Source organism: Caretta caretta, chromosome 1 (genome assembly GCF_965140235.1).
Source record: "Caretta caretta isolate rCarCar2 chromosome 1, rCarCar1.hap1, whole genome shotgun sequence".
NCBI lineage: Eukaryota > Metazoa > Chordata > Testudines > Cheloniidae > Caretta > Caretta caretta.
In genome coordinates, this window is record NC_134206.1 from 123,181,053 (window position 1) to 123,204,435 (window position 23,383).

General features: G+C 41.2%; 1 protein-coding gene across 1 annotated transcript in view; it reads right to left on the reverse strand.

Annotated features, from left to right (window-relative positions):
- OCA2 (OCA2 melanosomal transmembrane protein) overlaps window positions 1–23,383 on the reverse strand; it is a 291,900-nt gene that overhangs the window by 111,904 nt on the left and 156,613 nt on the right. The window lies entirely within an intron of this gene.

A 23,383-nucleotide genomic window follows, 5' to 3' on the forward strand; every position in this document is an offset into this window, starting at 1 on the left:
CTAGATGTTGGGTGGTGGGCCAGGCTGTATACGGATGTAGTGTCTTCCTCTACACAAGTCACCTACATGGCATCACTTAGGAGATGGGCCTGATGTGGACTAAAGATGATGTCAGCTGTTGTCAAGGTGGATGTGGGATTTTGGCATAATTGCATGAGCTGAAAATGTATCTACTGTGCTCCTGAAAAGTATTCCTGACCATATTATAGCTACAGCACTCACCTGGAGTAATTTGAAATGTTGAGCTGTGAAAAACATGCAGAGGTAAATGCTCCCAGGAAAATGCTTTGAAAATGTCTGGACATTCCAAGGGCAAGAAGTTAATCTCTTTAGAAGTATTTATAAGCAACAGGAAGAAAAATCCTCCAAGGCCAGGAATGCTTTAGCAGTATCCACAGAAGGGGTGAACTCCTAATCTTTGTCCATCGTATCCCTTGACTATTGCTATTGACAACTCCATTATATCCTTTCTGCCTTCCAAAATAAAAACAACGTGTAATCTATGAATGCAAATTAAATGATTGATTAACCCCCAACTTGCTTGGTGTGATTTTCGCCAGAGCTGAAGATCTGGCCTTAGTGTATTTCAGTATAAATAAGGACTATGATGAATGAATTTTTCACATGAATTGACTGATTTCTCGCTCTACTGTCTAGTCTCAGCTACCACTGCACCACAGCGAAACCAAACAGAGAGCCGATGTTCTGTCCTCAGATAGATCTGTGCAGTGTCGATTAAAATCAACACGAGTTTTGGATTCAAGTCTAAAGGTAAAATTAGGTCCCAAAGCCCTGATTCTCCACCACCTTTGCCCCTATTGTACCCTCAACATTTATACCTATACAAACCATGCGCTAAGTGGCAGGATTTTAGACCCATATTGCACAAGTGTAATGTTTAGCAAACCTGGAAAGTTTAAGAACTAACCATTCTTAATATTTTTGGAGCAATCTGTGTAAATATCTTGGCATTATTTGTTTCCTCCTGCTTGTCATGAAGACAAATCACCTTAAATGTGCTATACAAAGGAAATAATTATTTGCTAATGTTTATGTAAAGTAACTGAATTGCATAGAGAAGCATATTGTAACTCATTTGTTAACATGGTGCCAATGTTTTATTAGAATGTTTTTCTACAAGTTACTCCCAGTCTTTATAAACTGCATTAGGTTTACACACAAATGTTTACTATAAAACATCCTCCAGTGTGGCTTTCTTCATTCCTCTCCAGCAGATCCCAGAGAGTAGTGATGGGTAGCAGCTCCTAGCCCTCAAAAGCTTCACATGTGCAGCTCTACAGGGAGCAATATTATCATCTTTGTCTTTTTTTAAACGTATGTAGTATAGGAGACCCTAGGAAAGAAATTATTATACTATCATGCCCCCCACACACTATAATTGTGCAGATTATACACAACTTTCCATCTCTTTCTCAGAAGGCGCAATCTGTGTCATCACACACTGTGTTCCAGGCAAAACAGAAGTGAGGAACAGGGAAACACTTCAAGGAGTTTAATCAAGACTTTGGTCTTGCTCTTAAATCATCTGCCTTAAGAAGCCTCCAAGTATCACTAGACTCACCCCTAGTCCATGGAAACCAGACTGAAATGGTGCCTTCTTCCAAATCCAGCTAACCAGGAGACCGCACCCACTGATACAGACCTAATCACTCCATGGGTTTACTATGTTATGACTGGACTAGTGTAACTTCCTCTCCCCAGGACTGTCTGTGTCTATCAAAGTTAACTAGAAACTCCACTTTGTGCAATGCATGGCAGACAGCCTCTGGGGACGGACTAGCTATGAAGAACATATCACGTCAGGGCTTTGTGCCTTCAGTTGACTTCCCGCTTGTCCTGGCTCCAGTTTAGGGTCCATTCCCTAATCTTGAACCATTTTAAGGAACCAGGGTACTGCGGGGACTGGCTTCTCTATTCAAGACTCTCAGAGCCCATTGTACCCTATCGGGACACACAAACTATTGGTGTCCCTGGGGAAAGCTATCAAAGGGATGGAGGCACAGCCTTTTTGGTAACCTTTTAGGAACCTTTTAGGTTGAGGCTCATCCTACTGGCAAGTATCAGAATGATCTTTAGTCATCACATGACATCTAGTCTTCCTATTACCATGCTGTCAAGGTTCCTCCCCCACTCTGAACTCTAGGGGTACAGATGTGGGGACCTGCATGAAAACCTCTTAAGCTTACATTTACCAGCTGAGGTTAAAACTTCCCCAAGGTACAAATTAATTTTATCCTTTGTCCTTGGAATATCCACTGCCACCACCAAACTCTAAATGGGTTTACTGGGAAACGTAGTTTGGACACGTCTTTCCCCCCATAATCCTCCCAACCCTTGCACCCCACTTCCTGGGAAGGGTTTGGTAAAAATCCTCACCAATTTGCATAGGTGACCACAGACCCAAACCCTTGGATCTGAGAACAATGAAAAAGCATTCAGTTTTCTTACAAGAAGACTTTTAATAGAAATAGAAGTAAATAGAAGTAAAGGAATCACCTCTGTAAAATCAGGATGGTAGATACCTTATAGGGTAATTAGATTCAAAACATAGAGAATCCCTCTAGGCAAAACTTTAAGTTACAAAAAAGACACACAGACAGAAATAGTTATTCTATTCAGCACAGTTCTTTTCTCAGCCATTTAAAGAAATCATAATCTAACACATACCTAGCTAGATTACTTACTAAAAGTTCTAAGACTCCATTCCTGTTCTATCCCCGGCAAAAGCAGCATACCAACAGACACAGACCCTTTGTTTCTCTCCCTCCTCCCAGCTTTTGAAAATATCTTGTCTCCTCATTGGTCATTTTGGTCAGGTGCCAGCGAGGTTACCTTTAGCTTCTTAACCCTTTACAGATGAGAGGATTTTTCCTCTGGCCAGGAGGGATTTTAAAGGGGTTTACCCTTCCCTTTATATTTATGACACATGCAAAACCCACCTTTCCACAGAAGCCCACTCACAACAACAGAAGCTAACAACAACAAAGTGCAAGAGGAAGAAGCAACAAAAGGTAGCAGACAGGAGCAGAGAGAGAGAGGAAAGGAAAGAGAAGACAAAGAAGAAACAGCAGCTAAGACCTAAAAGAATGAGAGCAGAGTGTCCTAATTTACTGTATTTCATTGCCTATATGGCCCCTTCTGACCTTCAAGTCTATCGTGATCATCTAGACTGACCTCCTGCACATTGCAGGCCACAGAACACCACCCCCAACTCCTGTCACCGATTCCTAACCTCTGGCTGAGTTACTGAAGTCCTCAAATCATTGTTTAAAGACTTCAAGTTACAGAAGATTCATAATTTACACTAGTTTAAACCCGCAAGTGACTTGTGCCCCAAGCTGCAGGGGAAGGCAAAAAAAAAAAAAAAACCAGGGTCTCTGCCAATCTGACCCAGGGGGAAATTTCTTCTCAAAGTCACACATGGTGAGCAATTAGACCCTAAGCCTGTGGGCAATACCCACCAGGCAGATACCTGGGAAAAAATTCTCTGTAGTAACTCAGAACCCTTCCCATCTATTGTCCCATCTCTGGCTGCTGGGGATTTTTGCCACTAGCAGTCCACCAGGGGTCACATACCATTGTAGGCAGTCCCATTATACCATCCACCCCCTTCATAAACTTATCAAGCTCAGTCTTGAAGCCAGTTAGGTTTTTTTTCCCCACTGCTCCCCCTGGAAGGCTGTTCCAGAACTTTACTCCTCTGATGGTCAGAAACCTTTGTCTAATTTCAAGACTAAACTTGTTGATGGAGAGTTTATATCCATTTGGTTGTATGTCTACCTTGGTGCTTAACTTAAATAACTCCTCTGCCTCTTTGGTATTTATCCCTCTGGTGTATTTATAGAGTGCAAGCATCTCTCTCCTCAGCTTTCTTTTGGTTAGGCTAAACAAAGCCAAGTTCTTTGAGTTTCCTCTCATAAGGTAGATTTTTCCATTCCTCCAATCATTCTCATAGCCCTTCTCTGCACCTGTTCCAGTTTGAATTCATCTTTCTTGAACATGGAAGAACAAAATTGCACACAGTATTCCAGATGAGGTCTCAGAAGTGCCTTGTATAATGGTACTAACACTTCATCCTGTGATCAAACAATACACCCAAGTCTTTCGCCTCCTCTGTCACTTCCAACTGATAAGTCCCCAGCTTACAGCAAAAATTGAGCATGACCTTGCACTTTGCACTATTAAATTTCATCCCATTTCTATTACATCCTAAATGGTTTGTGTTTTACAATACAGTAGATCAGAGAGAGAGAGAGAGAGAGAGAGAGAGAGAAATCAGTCAGTGTCTCTCTTGTTTGATGAGCTGATCTTAAACTCCTGTTCTGCACAGTTATGGTTTCTACAGGATACAGTTATGTCTACAGTTTCTATTGGTTTTAGAGAAATAGGGCTATCATGTAACTTTAATGTACCATGCACTCTGAAAATTCTGTGATGCCTCCTACACAGGAAGGGTGTGCACATATTCTGCACTGCCCCAGGGAAAAAAAAACAGAAATAGTTTTGTGCTTTGGTTTATTTCACATTAAACTCCACTGAGAAAGAAAATCTTCAGAACAGAAATCTCTGATTGCAAACAGAATATTATTGCAGTCCAAAAGAGAGCTGACTCTCTATTTTGAAAATAATCAAGGACTTGAATTAGTGTCTAGAATATGAGGAAGGAGAGGGGAAAGATAACCACGGCAGCTGCAGATTTTGCAAATGACTAATTAAGAAAAAGCTGTCGCTTTTAATAACTGGGATATTGTTTGGCATACATCCAAATTGAAAAGCTTGATAAAATGGGCATCCTTCTAAGAACCTGAAATCCTGAGAAACCATATATGCATATTAATTGTTGTAATCTGAAATAGTTTCCTTTGCATGAAAATCTTAAAGGTACATCCAGAGTTTCCATTTGTGCAAGATGCCAAGTCATCAGACATATTTGCAGTGAAGACCAAAAAAAACAGTATATCATATAGGTACACACACACAGAATACAAAGTTATATTAGCATGAGTTTGGTACGACTGCACTGGCAAAGTCACTAGTAAATTAAGTAGATCATCCCAAACAAGGGGTGATAAAAACAATTCTGCACCATAATACCATTTATTCTGAACATGTTACATTTGGTATGTTAGAGAAAGACAGTTTTAGATATGTTTTACTGAGCTTCAAAAAAACATTAGTATGATGCATTGGAGCCCTGTTGTTGCCTTCGAAGGGACTACTCGCATGCTTAAAATTAAGCATGTGCTTAAGTGCTTTACCAGATTGAGGCCTCTTTTAACATTAGCCTAGCAGTATAGAGCCCAGAGGGAGACATGGAAATCTCTATAAATAACCAAAAGTATTTTTCTCTACCTAAAAACGTTATGATTTGAAAGCTAATAACAAGGTGCTAAACAGATACTGGGTTCCATTGGCAAGCTTGGAATTTTACCTATCCAGTTGTGTACAGATTCCATGGCTAGCCCTGTACAGTGACAAGATATTGAAATTTAAACCAGTCACTGGTGAAGCTTGCCCCATTCTAGAACTTGGGACAGAGTAATTTTGAGTGGAAATTCCCCCACGTGAGGGAAACAGAGAAACATTTCTCCGGCAGGTTGCCTTTTTCTTTTTAAGTAGTTGTTTGTTGAAGCCTAAAGGTGTGGAATTTTAGTAGAAGTCCCAGAGCAGATGAATTTTTTGCCATTGCAGGCCAATGTAGTAAATTTCATTTATCACATGGTTCTCCAGTTAGTTATATTGGTATTATCACCACATGCAGTGGGAATATGTACGTACACAGCCATTTGTGCATATAACGTGCGTGCATGTGTGTATGTATGTATTATACTGGTACAATAGTACCTCTATATTAAGGCTGGAGTCTATTTTACAATTGAAGAAAATATTCAGCCTCTTTGTTTTGCAAGTTGAATATAGTGAATCTTTCTCAAATTTACAGCACATAATTTGTGGGTAAGGACTGCATTTTCTGGAATTTGCAAGTAAATCTGTTACTTGGTTTATGAATTGAAATTAATTAAAAATTAGCACTTTAAGAAAACTCTTTCCCCCGTCTCTCACTTTTCGTCAGTTCCTTTCTGCTGATAAATAGCTGGTCTGTTATGATTCGCATGTTCCCTATAGTTAAAACTCCCCACCAGCTAGTGATGAGTGTGCATTTAACAAAATCAGTTTGCAATTAAACACCATTATTAATTATTTTTCTCTTTTCCAGTGTATTCAAAATTTTCCTTCAGTCAAAATGACCACTATTACTCATAACTTTGTGTGTGTGTAATTTGTGCATGTGTGTGTTTTTGGGACCCACCAGGTACGTGCTGGGCTAGCAACTAACATGTCTTCAGTGCTTTCCTTCAAGTCATGGTACACCTGGCATTCTATTAAGTATATTAAGAAGGTTTAGGGCACCACAGCAGTCCAGCAACCTCATCAAGAGGGGACAGCTATACATCTTATATGTGCTGTATCAAAAACCCAGGATGTTCCCCAAATGAAAATTTGTTTACAAGGGATGAAACGTCGCTAGGGGTGTCATGCCTGAAAATAAGGGAATGCCAAGTTATGGGACATCTCTTAACCACTCACTAATGCCTGAACACATCATCTCCACTGATGATGATAGACTCCCCATCTTCACAAGGAACTTCCATCTGCCTCCAACACATAAGAAAAACACACAACACATTAATCTCCCTCACAGTATAATACAAAACTTTAATTACAGCTTCATATTTCCTCTACAAAAACATGCAACCTGAGTATACATGCACTCCACACATGAAACCTGAGTACACATCAACACTGAGTATTTGCTAATGTTGCGTGTGTGTGTGTGTGTGAGAGAGAGAGAGAGAGAGAGAGAGAGAGAGAGATCAATCAGACAAATACCCACAAAAGGTGGAACTATTTGGATCCATTAATGAAATTAAAGACGTAGAATCAGAGAAATGTAGAACTGGAAGGGACCCTCGATATGTCATCTAGTCCAGTCCCCTGCACTGTGGCAGGACTAAATATTATCTAGACCATCCCTGACAGGTGTTTGTCTAACCTACACTTAAAAACCTCCAAGAACTGAGATTCCACAACCTACCTAAGTAGTTTGGTCCAATGCTTAACTACCCTGACAGGTAGGAAGTTTTTCTTAATGTCTAACCTAAATCTCCCTTGCTGCAATTTAAACCCATTACATCTTATTGTGTCTTCAGTGGATAAGGAAAACAATTTATCACTCTTCTCTTTATAACAAACTTTTACATACTTGAAGACTATTATCATGTCCCCACTCAGTCTTCTCATCTACAGACTAACCAAACCCAGTTTTTCAATTTTCCTTGTACGTTTTCTAGATCTTAAATCATTTTGGTTACTCTTCTCTGGACTTCTTTCCAATTTTTCCACATCTTCCCCACAGTGTGATGCACAGAACTGGACACAGTACTCCAGCTGAGGCCTTATTATTCTTATTATTCTAAGTAGCATGGAAGAATTACTTCTCATGTCTTGCTTACAACACTCCTGCTAATACATCCCAGAATGTTCGCTTTTTTTTTGCAACAGTGTTACACTGTTGACTCATTTAGTTTGTGATCCACTATAATCCTAGATCCTTTTCTGCATTAATCCTTCCTAGGTAGTCATTTCCACTTTGTATTTGTGTAATTGATTTTTCCTTCCTAAGTGTAGTACTCTGCATTTCTCCTTGTTGAATTAAATCCTATTTATTTTAGACCATTACTCCAGTTCGTCAAGATCATTTGGAATTCTAATCCTGTCCTCCAAAGCACTTACAACCCCTCCCAGCTTGGTATCATCCACAAACTTTACAAATGTACTCTCTATGCTATTTCAAAATCATTTATGTTGACTAAAACGCTGAAATATTCCACTCAGAAAGAACCCCTTCTCCTGGACTCTTTTTTTCTAACAGTTCTGAATGTAAAATAAAATTGTACTGCACTGAAGTATTTTAAAGCATCTTAATTTTAGCGCTGTTACTTTGCCATATGCACCTGAATACACAAATTGTATGAACGTGTGTTAAGTTTTTACAAATAATAAATGTTGGCACCAGATAAGTTTTTTTAATCTTGAATAGACTTTTTCTAACTTTGCCCAAACACAATCTTGTTCTGCCTTTATTAGATCTCTTCTGTTAAGTAAGTGATGGTTGTTGGCCTCCTAAAACAGGTCTCACTAGATATAAATGATTTCTAGGCTGTTATGCCACTTGCAATAGCACATTTTATGCCTGCCTCGGGGATGGAACTGTGATGGTGATTGTGTAGGGCTGTTTGCAACGTGACAGTGGCAGCTTCATCCGGCATGAGTGAAGGGAAAGAATGTGAGAGAGCTGAAAAGAAACAGCAACCTATGATGGAGGGAAGAGATCAAATGAAAAAGCAAAGACCACAGCATAGAATAAGGAGCAGAGGAGACACAGCAAGACCAGCTGCTTTTCAGCCAAAAGATCAGCACATCCACAATATGAGTGACACCAGATTTAAATTCCAAGATCAACTGGGCTTTATTCAGGTAACCTTTTGTTAAAACAATAGCAATTGGTCACTGTGGGGTCAGAGTGGAGAAATCACATCTACCATTGCATTACAAAGTCCACACTCACTATTCTTGTTGATAGTCCTGTTTAATCCAAGTGATAGAAGATGTGATGATCTTTAAGGTAGAACTCTGTGAAAAACACAATTAAACACTGACATCTGAAATGGCCAAATGCCTCTGGTCACTACCATTGCCCTAGCTACAAGAGATTTGTATAGACGGATGTAACAGCTACATGACTTCCTATGTATATAGGTCTGCATCATTTTACAGAGCCTTCTCTCAGTAAAAGCTGCCAGATTTTTAAAAAGACAAATATTAAAATATATATCTTACATCATCCTTGTGAGTCAAAAATAAAATGAAGGGGGTGTGAATATTTAGATTGAAAGGGTACATTTCACAAAACAAAAGTTGTACTGAAAACACAGGCATTTGCACACACAATTATAAGTCACATGTTGTGCAACTGTCTGGACAACGTCGGTTTTGCAAGGATGAATGCACATTTTGAAGGCATAATTTGCGCACCTATTTTGGGAAATTTGCCTCAAAAGAGACTAACATTAAGAATGTCCTTGAAAGCAGACACCTTTCTCTCACACATTCCAAGCAGAAGTGTTGCAAAGTTAACTTGCCACGAAGGCATGGATTGGACCTGACATTCTGTGTTCAAGCCAATGTTGATTGCAAGAATCTGGTTCCATTCCAACATGCTAACTCTCACTATAGCAAAAAGATAGTTCACTTTATCAAATTATTTGTGCTATGCAGAAAGGTGTCTTTATTTATATATATATATATATATATATATATATATATATATATATATATATATATATATATATATATATATATATATAAAAACAGTCAGATAAGGATAAGCCAAATACTTAAAAAACCATTATGTTCACCCTCATTTTAACACCTACACACTTAAATCAAAACAGAAAGCTAGTATTTTCAAATTCTCTACATGATGTACATCAGAGAGCAGCAAAATAAAATGCGCAAGTCACTCATGTGCCTTTTTGTTCTTGAATCCAAGAAATGGCTTCCAGCCAGCTTAACTCAGCACTGCTACATGCCGTAAGAGATGAAATAATAGAAGGCAGTTCATGGGTGGAAATCCTTAAAAGTCAGAATGCCTTAATGTGCCGCTCTGCTGTCCATCCTTTTCAGGCCAGGAGTTAAGGAGACAGCCTCACTTGTAGAAACTGGCAGCTTACTTTTGGCAGGAACAACACTTGTGAAAAATTAGCAAGAGGAATGACTACAGACAAGAGACATTGGGATGGTGTGATGCGGTATACAAACCACACCCAGAACCACAGGGGGTTAAGGAGCTGCTCTGCGCTCAACCAGCTCCATCCCATCACACCTGCAAGGCTTGCACAGAGCTGGAGGAGGAATTTCAAAGGGTAGCAAAACAGCTCACCAGGGAAGAGAACAGAGATTCAACCATCAGCTCCTGAGGAAAAGGCTGACTGAAGGCAGGAGCTTCCCAGCCAATACAGTTGGTATTCACTGGAAGTCAGAAAAAAGGATATCCAGTGTCTGGGAAGAGGTGTCAGGCAATGAGAGCTGGAACTGCATTAATCAATTCCTGTGGAGACCTGCTTAGCAGGCTGTGATCAGAAAGGAACTGGCTAGAATGTTCTGGGAACAGTGAGGGGCTTTTGGTTGAGGCATGGTAGTGTTCAGAACTAACCAAAAGGTATTACATAGAGTTAAACAATGGAACAGCTAGAGGAGTTCCTTCATGACTGTTGATGGAGACATAATTGAGATAATCCTGTGTACATTATCATAAACAAATGGAGAACTCTATAGCTTTCAATAGTCCTCATTTCATTGGTACACTCTGTGTATGCAATAGACTAAGGATCAGATCCAAAGCCCAGTGAAGTCAACAAAAAGACTTGCACTGATTTCAGTGGGCCTTGGATAAGAGCCTAAATCCAGACAGACAGGGCCTAGTAAAATTAAAGTTAGAATCTTAGAATATCAGGGTTGGAAAGGACCTCAAAAGGTCATCTAGTCCAACCCCCTGCTCAAAGCAGGACCAATCCCAACTAAAGCATCCCAGCCAGGGCTTTGTCAAGCCTGACCTTAAAAACTTCTAAGGAAGGAGATTCTACCACCTCCCTAGGTAACGCATTCCAGTGTTTCACCACCCTCCTAGTGAAAAAGTTTTTCCTAATATCCAACCTAAACCTCCCCCACTGCAACTTGAGACCATTACTCCTCATTCTGTCATCTGCTACCACGGAGAACAGTCTAGATCCATCCTCTTTGGAACCCCCTTTCAGGTAGTTGAAAGCAGCTATCAAATCCCCCCTCACTCCTCTCTTCTGAAGACTAAATAATCCCAGTTCCCTCACCCTCTCCTCATAAGTCATGTGTTCTAGTCCCCTAATCATTTTTGTTGCCCTCCGCTGGATGCTTTCCAATTTTTCCACATCCTTCTTGTAGTGTGGGGCCCAAAACTGGACATAGTACTCCAGATGAGGCCTCACCAATGTCGAATAGAGGGGAACAATCACGTCCCTCGATCTGCTGGCAATGCCCCTACTTATACAGCCCAAAATGCCATTGGCCTTCTTGGCAACAAGGGCACACTGTTGACTCATATCCAGCTTCTCATCCACTGTAACTTCAGGTCCTTTTCTGCAGAACTGCTGCCTAACCATTTGGTCCCTAGTCTGTAGCGGTGCATGGGATTCTTCTGTCCTAAGTGAAGGACTCTGCACTTGTCCTTGTTGAACCTCATCAGATTTCTTTTGGCCCAATCCTCTAATTTGTCTAGGTCCCTCTGTATCCTATCCCTACCCTCCAGCGTATCTACCTCTCCTCCCAGTTTAGTGTCATCTGTAAACTTGCTGAGGATGCAATCCACACCATCCTCCAGATCATTGATGAAGATATTGAACAATTTCTTCTAATTCACCACCACCCTTATAAATAGTATGAGTTATGCAATTTATAGTGAAGGTCTCCCTCACACAAATGTATTAGGGCCAAAAAAATCGGAAACATTAACATGTGTGAAGTAGTTTTCATGCAATTAGTTTGTTCAACCTTTTATTTAAAACTTTGTGAAAGAAGGTTAGTTCCTGGAGTTTCTGTCCTACCCTCTAATTTACCAAACCATATGGGAATGCTCTAGAAGTAAAATGATGGAAGAAGAAATATTAGCTGTTAAGAACTTAAATACGGGTGAGATTCAAATATCATTGTGAATAGTTACTTTGCAGTCAATACCTATAAGCTCATTTGTATTGCAATGATTAATATTTCACCCCTAGATACTTTGGAAGAAAACGCTAAATTCTGCAAATGATTAAAGAGAATAAATCACTTTTTACACAAAGGCACAGTGAAATAGGCTATGAATACTGAATGAACCTTGAGAATTTTTATTTTGGCACAAAGCCTTAGCCTCCCTTAAAATGTGTCAAACACAATCTTTTTTTGTTTAATATTCTAGATGCCTTCCCAGTAAAGTTGGTATTCTTGACTCCTAAGCTAACATCTGCCACCCTAAATTATTTATTTAAAATGTGCTTCCAAATATTTTGGAAGAAGAAAACCCAAGACAGCAGCAAACTTTTAAATTATTGACCTTTCACCCTAACTATCCCTAAAACTCATCTGAGACAACATTTAATTTCTAAACTGAAATGTCAAAACATTCCCTTCCCCCCCCACATTCTTTTTTTACCCAGCATCAATCTAGTTTTACACGTTTCTATTTACATTAATTTAGTTCACATGAAAGTTGATAGGCCTGTACAACCCTTAACAACCATGCAGTGTGGCAGATTCAGAAGATTTACCCTATTTACTACCAGTGCTGGGTGGTGGCTATAGCCTCCCAAAATTCTAGAACAGCAGTCTGAGGTGTAAAACTAAGACAAAGATTATTGAGAGCTGACAAGCCTTTCAAGATGAATGGAGGCTGTTCACATCTCTCTCTGGCATAAATCCTCCTCTTTTCTTCCTGGCAGCTCTGGAGGTCCCTACACAGTCCTGCCTCAGTGGGGTGGCCTGGGGGAAAAAAATCCCTTCACACCCACTGTGATGGGTTGGATCACAGAAAATCCCTTGGGACCTGCCACCTGATGTTCTGAGACTACCCCTGAGCCTGTTTCCCATGGCAGCTTGGGACTTCAGTGCCCTTCCTGGTTTGAGCCAGACACACTAGCCTGCTGCAAACCCAGATCCAGATCTGAACCACGTCCCCCATCATAGAATCATAGAATATAAGGGTTGGAAGGGACCCCAGAAGGTCATCTAGTCCAACCCCCTGCTCAAAGCAGGACCAATTCCCAGTTAAATCATCCCAGCCAGGGCTTTGTCAAGCCTGACCTTAAAAACCTCTAAGAAAGGAGATTCTACCACCTCCCTAGGTAACGCATTCCAGTGTTTCACCACCCTCATAGTGAAAAAGTTTTTCCTAATATCCAATCTAAACCTCCCCCACTGTAACTTGAGACCATTACTCCTCGTTCTGTCATCTGATACCATTGAGAACAGTCTAGAGCCATCCTCTTTGGAACTCCCTTTCAGGTAGTTGAAAACAGCTATCAAATCCCCCCTCATTCTTCTCTTCTGCAGGCTAAACAATCCCAGCTCCCTCAGCCTCTCCTCATAACTCATATGTTCCAGACCCCTAATCATTTTTGTTGCCCTTCGCTGGACTCTCTCCAATTTATCCACATCCTTCTTGAAGTGTGGGGCCCAAAACTGGACACAGTACTCCAGATGAGGCCTCACCAATGTCGAATAGAGGGGAACGATCACGTCCCTCGATCTGCTCGCTATGCCCCTACTTATACATCCCAAAATGCCATTGGCCTTCTTGGCAACAAGGGCACACTGCTGACTCACATCCAGCTTCTCGTCCACTGTCACCCCTAGGTCCTTTTCCGCAGAACTGCTGCCTAGCCATTCGGTCCCTAGTCTGTAGCTGTGCATTGGGTTCTTCCGTCCTAAGTGCAGGACCCTGCACTTATCCTTATTGAACCTCATCAGATTTCTTTTGGCCCAATCCTCCAATTTGTCTAGGTCCTTCTGTATCCTATCCCTCCCCTCCAGCGTATCTACCACTCCTCCCAGTTTAGTATCATCCGCAAATTTGCTGAGAGTGCAATCCACACCATCCTCCAGATCATTTATGAAGATATTGAACAAAACCGGCCCCAGGACCGACCCTTGGGGCACTCCACTTGATACCGGCTGCCAACTAGACATGGAGCCATTGATCACTACCCGTTGAGCCCGACAATCTAGCCAGCTTTCTACCCACCTTGTAGTGCATTCATCCAGCCCATACTTCCTTAACTTGCTGACAAGAATACTGTGGGAGACCGTGTCAAAAGCTTTGCTAAAGTCAAGAAACAATACATCCATTGCTTTCCCTTCATCCACAGAACCAGTAATCTCATCATAGAAGGCGATTAGATTAGTCAGGCATGACCTTCCCTTGGTGAATCCATGCTGGCTGTTCCTGATCACTTTCCTCTCATGCAAGTGCTTCAGGATTGATTCTTTGAGGACCTGCTCCATGATTTTTCCAGGGACTGAAGTGAGGCTGACTGGCCTGTAGTTCCCAGGATCCTCCTTCTTCCCTTTTTTAAAGATTGGCACTACATTAGCCTTTTTCCAGTCATCCGGGACTTCCCCGGTTCGCCACGACTTTTCAAAGATAATGGCCAATGGCTCTGCAATCACAGCCGCCAGTTCCTTCAGCACTCTCGGATGCAACTCGTCCGGCCCCATGGACTTGTGCACGTCCAGCTTTTCTAAAAAGTCCCTAACCACCTCTATCTCCACAGAGGGCTGGCCATCTCTTCCCCATTTTGTGATGCCCAGCGTAGCAGTCTGGGAGCTGACCTTGTTAGTGAAAACAGAGGCAAAAAAAGCATTGAGTACATTAGCTTTTTCCACATCCTCTGTCACTAGTTTGCCTCCCTCATTCAGTAAGGGGCCCACACATTCCTTGGCTTTCTTCTTGTTGCCAACATACCTGAAGAAACCCTTCTTGTTACTCTTGACATCTCTGGCTAGCTGCAGCTCCAGGTGCGATTTGGCCCTCCTGATAACATTCCTACATGCCCGAGCAATATTTTTATACTCTTCCCTGGTCATATGTCCAACCTTCCACTTCTTGTAAGCTTCTTTTTTATGTTTAAGATCCGCTAAGATTTCACCATTAAGCCAAGCTGGTCGCCTGCCATATTTACTATTCTTTCGACTCATCGGGATGGTTTGTCCCTGTAACCTCAACAGGGATTCCTTGAAATACAGCCAGCTCTCCTGGACTCCTTTCCCCTTCAAGTTAGTCCCCCAGGGGATCCTGGCCATCCGTTCCCTGAGGGAGTCGAAGTCTGCTTTCCTGAAGTCCAGGGTCCATATCGTGCTGCTTACCTTTCTTCCCTGTGTCAGGATCCTGAACTCAACCAACTCATGGTCACTGCCCCCCAGATTCCCATCCACTTTTGCTTCCCCCACTAATTCTACCCGGTTTGTGAGCAGCAGGTCAAGAAAAGCGCCCTCCCTAGTTGGCTCCTCGAGCACTTGCGCCAGGAAATTGTCCCCTACGCTTTCCAAAAACTTCCTGGATTGTCTATGCACCGCTGTATTGCTCTCCCAGCAGATATCAGGAAAATTAAAGTCACCCATGAGAATCAGGGCATGCGATCCAGTAGCTTCCGTGAGCATCAGCGGCAGGCTTAACTAAAAACAGCTTAAGAAGTGTTCCTGTCTCCAACACTAGATGCCCAACTCCCAATGGGGTCCAAACCCCAAATAAATCCATTTTACCCTGTATAAAGCTTATACAGGGTAAACTCATAAATTGTTCACCCTCTATAACACTGACAGAGAGATATGCACAGCTGTTTGGCTGCCCCCCCACCCCAAGTTATTAATGCTATACTCTGGGTTAATAAATAAGTAAAAAGTGATTTTATTAAATATAAAAAGTAGGATTTAAGTGGTTCCAAATAATAACAGACAGAACGAAGTGAATTACCAAGTAAAATCAAATAAAACACACAAGTCTAAACCTAATACAGTAAGAAAACTGAATACAGATAAAACCTCACCCTCAGATGTTTCAATAAGCTTCTATCACAGACTGTATGCCTTCCTAGTCTGGGCACAATCCTTTCCCTGGTACAGCCCTTGTTCCAGCTCAGGTGGTAGCTAGGGGATTTCTCATGATTGCCACCCCCTTTGTTCTGTTCCACCTCCTTATATATCTTTTGCATAAGGCAGGAATTCTTTCTCCCTCTCTGGGTTCCCACCCCCCCTTCTAAATGGAAAAGCACCATGTTAAAAATGGATCCCAGTTCAGGTGACATGATCACATGTCCTGTGAGACCCCAAGCCTTCATTCCTCCCAGCCTGACTCACAGGAAGGCCTGCCTGCAAACAGAGCCATCCACAGTCAATTTTCCTGGTTGATGAGAGCCATCAAAATTCCAAACCACCATTAATGGCCCACATTTTGCATAATTACAATAGGCCCTCAGAGTTATATTTCATATTTTCTAGTTTCCGATACAAGAGTGATACATTTATACAAATAGGATGACCACACTCAGTAGATTATAAACTTTGTAATGATACCTTACAAGAGACCTTTTGCATGAAGCATATTCCAGTTACATTATATTCACACTCATTAGCATATTTTCATAAAATCATATAGAGTGCAATGTCACCCCCACCCCAAAGGGGCTCCCTAATACACAGGTCAGTTGCTCAGGCTGTGTCCGGGAAACAAGTTTGGGGCAATAACCTATATACACCTCATTTTTTTCAGGTTGTTTACACTCTCAGAAAGACACCCCGCAGTTTACATTTATTTCACATTTGGAATATTCTCTTTGCATGAGGACTTGACTTTTTCACAAAGTTTAAATTGTGTAGAATTTAACAGGTTATGAAAAGTTTCCTATTTGTCACTGATAAGTGGGTTTGCCTAGTCCTGGACCTGTAGATTTAAGTAATCTAAATTAGGTGTAGCACTGTCAGCAGCTGTGCAAGCTTCTGTACACATCGCTCCCTGCTTATTTGCCTCAACTGTATTCTGCTATGAACTAGTGAACTCTGAGATCCACTTTTTGAAACATGTTAAACAAGAACCCACAAGTAGGGGATGGAAGCTGCTTAAGTTTCATAGGGTACAGTGATTGGAGAATCAGGCTCAGTTTTTCTAAGCAGAACAAACACTGGTTCAGTGCATATTACATTCAAATTTTTAGTTTTGAATGTAACTTCTGTACAACTGTACAAAGTAACAACTGTAACTTTAATCAAGTTTATGAGAGACTCTAGAGCAACATAGAGCTTTCTTCATCACTAGGCAATTTTCCAAGCAAGCGCTACACTTGGCTACTCAACCACTAGTCTGTTATAATCACTAGTTCAATCATAGAAACTACAGTAAAAGCTGGCAATCTGCATGTCTCTTTAAACAACAGCAAGCTGAAAATCAAGTGAAATTACATGGGCAAAACTCACCGAGCTGAATTTGAGGTGTCACTCATTTTGTAAAAAGACAAAACTTCCACTCTAATTTGCATCATACACTGTATGAACATCATTTCGATTTTGTTCTGCTGGTGCCCTTTCAAATTATAGTCTTTAATTTCTCTTGTCAATTTCTTCAAAACTTCCTGAGAATTATGTAAATGAGTCAGTGAATGTGACAAGTGGTTTCCAAAGGAAGGACCACACAACAAGGGCCTTTTGTGATCATAACAGTTCAACACATTTCTAAATGGAATGCATTGGCAATAAAATGAAAAGGAGGCCTATAAAATCTAGTTTACTGAATAAAGCAGAAGTCAGATTAAATGAAATGAAAACAATGAATGCATTCTTTTTACAGTGCTCAGGTCACAGGATTTAAATGTTATAACAACATAAAATCCCACTGATCATGAGAGGAACATGCGAAGGGCTGATGTTAGGGTGCAGCTGAGCAGCATTCCCAGGTTTCAAGGACAATATTTTACAGAATTACGGGAAGTCAAGAACAATGCGATGTATGGCACAGCCAGAGGTGTGAACTGCAGTGAATCTAAAATACAGATGAGAATTCATTCTCAAGGAGGAAACTGCGTATAAGCACAGAGGAGTTCACCAATTAAATCTTATAATATTTAGAGACAGCTAAGAGGTAATTGGATCACTGTCTATAACTATGTATGTGGGGAACCAAAATTTGATAATAGAAGGCCCTTCGCTCTAGCAAAGTATAACAAGATTCAATGGCTAGAAGTTGTAACCAGATAAATTCAGACAAGAAATAATGTGCACATTTTTCACAGTGAGGGTAATTAACCACTGGAACAACTTGTCACAGCCCCTGAGTAGGCTACTCCTGCTGAGACCCTTTTGCAGTCCCCGAAGTGCACCCCTATTATGTGGCATGCCTGTGCCTCCACTTTGCCTTGGGGCGGGATCTCATGATCCAACCATCTCCAGCTGGGTCTCCAGTTTATACTCTCAGTTGCCAGCTGCATTATTTAGTGAGCACAATGGGCCTGGCGCCTGAAGGAGCCACCCTCCGGGAGCCTGTGACAGCATGTGTTTGCAGTGATACAGAAACAGCTACTTCAAAACAAAGCAGGATTTATTCTCCCCATAAGGTACACAGGACTTAGAGAAGTGGATTTAAAATAACAAAGAGCCCTACACACATATTCCTTTACGTAAGCTTAACCCCGTTATCCATAGCCCAGGCAAGTCTGGTTTATTCCGTGTCTACGAGTTGAAAGAAACAGCCTAGGCTGCTCCCTCTCCAAAAAGATACACTAGAAATGGAAAAGGTACAGAGAAGGGCAACAAAAATTAGTAGGGGTATGGAATAGCTTCCATATGAGGAGAGATTAAAGAGACAGACTGTTCAGCTTGGAAAAGAAATGACTAAGGGGGATCTGACAGAAGTCTATAAAATCATGAATGGTTTGGAGAAAGGATAAATAACACTTCCTTATTCACTTTCACATAACACATGAACCAGGGGTCACCCAATGAAATTAATAGGCAGCAGGTTTAAAACAAACAAAAGGAAATACTTCTTCACAAAACACATAGTCAACCTGTGGAACTTTTTCCCAGGGCATGGTGTGGAGGCCAAACATATAACTGGCTTAAAAAACCATCCTACTGGGGAGGAAGTTGGAAAGGAAGTTCTGCAGAGAAACTGTATGGCCTATGAACAACACATAGCCAAGTTATGGGAGCTTCACTTTAGAGTAATACAGAGGAGCAAATTGTGGACAGGTTGAAAGGCATACAAAGAAAAAAACAAAGAAAATTCTGTGCAAAAATCTGTTAATGCTACATCAAAGTTGGGATTTTTACCATGCAAGAGTCAGGAAAAAAAATACACTTTAAAATAACATCCCATTACCAGATCGTAGATCAAATAGTACAAAATGTGATATATGTGCAACTGTTACATATAAAGTATAAACATACATTAATTATTATTTATTTATATGATGCTAGCACATATGAGCCACAGTCAAAAATCATTGTGCTAGGCACTGTACACACCTATAGTGAAATTAGTATCTTCCCTGGAAGGCTTAACCAACAGAATAAAACAGAAGTTACTTTAAAAAAAATCAAATACAGAAGAGGTAGAACGAAGGCTGTTGTGGGAACCTTCACTCTAAATTTTCTATTTCTGTTTGTTTAAAGTCTAAGCCTTAACACTGCATTAACATATGTATTTGCATATAAATAGAACTAAATAAATTAATGAAGGGATACAAGAAAACTAAACAGGAAGGCAGCTAGCATTTAATAAGGCTGTTAAATATGCTTATTTTATTGTTTAAATTAAAACATCAGCGTTTACAAATTAGCTTAGTGATTCTAAATTCATAATGGAAAAATTATATCAACGCTGGGGTTTGATAAAGAATTCCATAATCTTTCTGATTCACTCTACCAAATGCAGTTAAAAGCTATTAGATTGCTAACACTCTAACTTTTGTATAAGATATTATTCTGCAGGAAAAGTAAACACGCATCTAAAATCCTGTCAGGGTTCCTTCCCCACCCTAAACTCTAGGGTACAGATGTGGGACCCACATGAAAGCCCCCTAAGCTTATTTCTACCAGCTTAGGTTAAAACCTGGTACGCTGCCACCACCAAGCGATTTAACAAAGATTCAGGGAAGAGCCCACTTGGAGACGTCTTCCCCCAAAATATCCCCCCAAGCCTTACAAACCCCCTTTCCTGGGGAGACTTGAGAATAATATCCTAACCAATTTGTTACAAAATCATCAAAGACCCAAACCGCTGGGTCTTGGAACAATGGAAAAATCTGTCAGGTTCTTAAAGGATGGATTTTATTTAAAAAAAAAGAAAGGTAAAAATCATCTGTGTAAAATCAGGATCGAAAATACTTTACAGGGTATTCAGATACAAAACACAGAGGATCCCCCTCTGGGCAAAACCTTAAAGTTACAGAAACAGCAATAAAGCTCCCTCTTAACACAGGGAAAATTCACATAAAACAAAAGATAAACTAATCCACCTTGCCTGGCTTACCTATACTGGTTGCAATATTGGAGACTTGGATTAGGATGGGTTGGAGAAGATGAATTTCTGCCTGGCCTCTCTCAGCCCCAAGAGAGAACAACCACGTAAACAAAGAGCACAACCAAAAGCCTTCCTCCCTGCCCCCCAAGATTTGAAAGTATCTTGTCCCCTTATTGGTCCTTTGGGTCAGGTGTCAGCCAGGTTGCCTGAGCTTCTTAACCCTTTACAGGTAACAGGATGTTGCCTCTGGCCAGGAGGGATTTTATAGTATTGTATACAGGAAGGTGGTTACCCTTCCCTTTATATTTATGACAGATCCACTTTCCTTTTTGTGAGGAAAAATGTTAAACAACTTTAACAGATGCATTAGAGTATATGATATGCTGTATTTTAAGAAATTTTTTTCCATACACTGTAGAACTGAAAAACCATGGAGACTCACAGCAGCAAAAGTTCAGTAACAATAATATGTAACTAACTGATAGTTAAAATTAAGTTCAGGAGTTATCAATAAGCCCTCATGGTGTGAGCTTGTGGCTCCCATTAACACTAATTACAGGGGCACAGCAGCATCATTATACTTAAGGTTGTGTCATGACTTCTGTTTAAAGGTCAACATTTCTAAGTCTTCTAAAATCAACATGGTCACTTGGATTCCTTGGAAATTTGGTGTGCCTCAGAAGTGTCACTTGAGATAGGGACTGCAGAGATGTAATCCCTGAAAAAATAGTCTCAGTCTTAGTTTTAACAAAGGGAGTGCAAGGCGCCACTAAATCTTCACAGGACCCAAATGGAGACCGATATTTACAAAAATGTACAGTCCACGCACCAATACAATAAAACAGCTAGAGGGTTTCCATTCCTGCCATCTTATATGCTTTAAAGCTTAACACCTGTAAGTGTTCCAAAATCCAAAGAGTTACTCAGATTGCTTTGAAATTTGGTGCACCCTATGGGAACACGGGTAGTGTTAGTGATCCAAATTTGGGGTCATTTGCGGTCCGAGTTACATGCCCCCCCACACACACACACACGCACATTTTTTTCCTTCTGCTGCCTCGTTCTGTTAAATGGAGAGGTACTAATGAGTGATTGAATAACATACCTCACAGATTGTTGGCTGTGAACTTACTGTGACGTTCCCCTCTAGTGTTATCTGGACCGGTGATCCGCTAGGTCACTCCAATCCTTGACTTTGGGAGCCAGCCTTACCTGCTCTGCTGTGAGAACCCCCACTCCTGGGCTGTTCATGCACAGCCTCTACTATACAAGCTGCTCTTTGACCAAATGACACTAGCCAATATCTCCGGTCCCAGACACAACCCTAGGAACCTCCGTCTTGCAGTGCCCAGTTATGCCCACTGGATGCTGCAAGCTTATATGAGTTCATCAATTTAACAAAAAAATTTATATATGTACCAGGCTTGTTGTCCAAAGGGGAGACTCTGACATGTTTCAAACCAAACACACTGCTTCAGGTAGAATAAACAAACAGATTTATTAACTACAAAGATAAATGTAAGTGATTATAAGTCAAAGCATAACAAGTCAGATTTGGTCAAATGAAATAAAAGCAAAATGCATTCTAAGCTGATCTGAACACTTTCAATGTCCTTACAAACTTAGATGCTTCACACCACAGGCTGGCTGGTTGCCCTTCAGCCAGGCTCTCCCCTTTGATCAGTGCTTCAATCGCTTGGTGTGGTGTCTGTAGATGTAGGTGGAAGAGAGAGAAAGAGCATGGCTCTCCCTTTTATCATGTTTTCTTCCCTCTTGGCTTTGCCCCCTCCCCTTCACAGTCAGGTCAACATTACCTCATCACAGTCCCAAACTGACCAAAGGCAGGGGGTGACTCACTCGAGAATCCAACAGATCCTTTTGTTGCTGCCTAAGCCAGCATCATTTTTCCTGTGAGGCTTGGCTGGGTTTGTCCCATACATGCCCTGATGAGGTGTGAACTGCCTCTCTGCTCTTGGAGAGTTTTTGCCTGGGCTTATTTTAAGTCATGAGGATACATTTTCAGCCTCATAACTATATACATGAAATTATAACCTATAACATTACTGTAACAACAATTACTATAACATCACTATAACGACAATGCTCAGTGCATCATGAGCCTTCCAAAGACACATGACATGACCAACTTTGCATTGGATACTACATAATCGTTTTACAAGGATGAACATGGGGTGCTGGGTGTTCCCCCAAAGTACAGAGAGTCACTTATCCTTCAATTAACATACCTAAGGCTTGGTGTACACTATACAGTTAGGCTGACGTAAGCTCCCTTCTGTCAACCTAGCTGTAGAAGTATCTTCACTTAAATTGACTCCTGCTGATATAAGTGACTCTCTATACCCCTTTAGTAACATCACCTCCCCTAGTGGGAGGTCAACGTAGTGTCAGCGTAGACACTGCATTGCCTCCAACTGTTACTGTCTTTCAGGAGCTGTCCCACAATGTACCACACCAACGATTCAGTCAATACAAATGCTCCTGGTGAGGATGTGCACTGCCAACACAAGTTGCCAAGCGTGCACACACTCAAGTGATTTAATAACTACAGTGGCTGTATGCTGACGTAAGGCAACATAATTTTGTAGTGTAGACATGGCCTAAAGATAAGTTAATTACAAGCCCCCACCTAAGACAAAAGACATTTTGGACTGAGGCTATGTCTATACTAAAACTGCTACAAAGGGACATCTGCAGCGCTGTAGCAGTGCTTCACAGTAGTCATTACTGATGAGAGGGGGTCTCCCATCACTGTAGGTAACATACTTCCTTGAGAGACGGTAGCTAGGTCAATGGAAGAATTCTATTTTGATGGTAATGTAACCAAAATATTTTTCAGAAAAAAATTAGACATGTGAATGCTTCCTGGAAGGGGCACTAAGGGGCAGAGGAGTGGGGGAAAAGGAGGTGAAGGGTTGGGGGCTGAAGTAAAAAGAGGAGGTTATGGGGGAGGATAAAGCAGGATGCATGGTATGGGACGGGAGAGAGGTTGGGAGCTCAAGTGAGGAAGCTGTGGAAGCTAGGGGGACTGGAGGGGTGGGACACTTGGAAGGTAGATGTGGGGGTGAGTGTTAGGGGGAGTGGGGAAGAATAGGGGCCGAGATATCAGTGAGACCCACATTCTTTCCTCCCATGTGCCCATATCTGGGGGGCCCTTGCCCCTCTAGGGGGATCTGAGCAGCACTCTCTCCCCTCATGTGA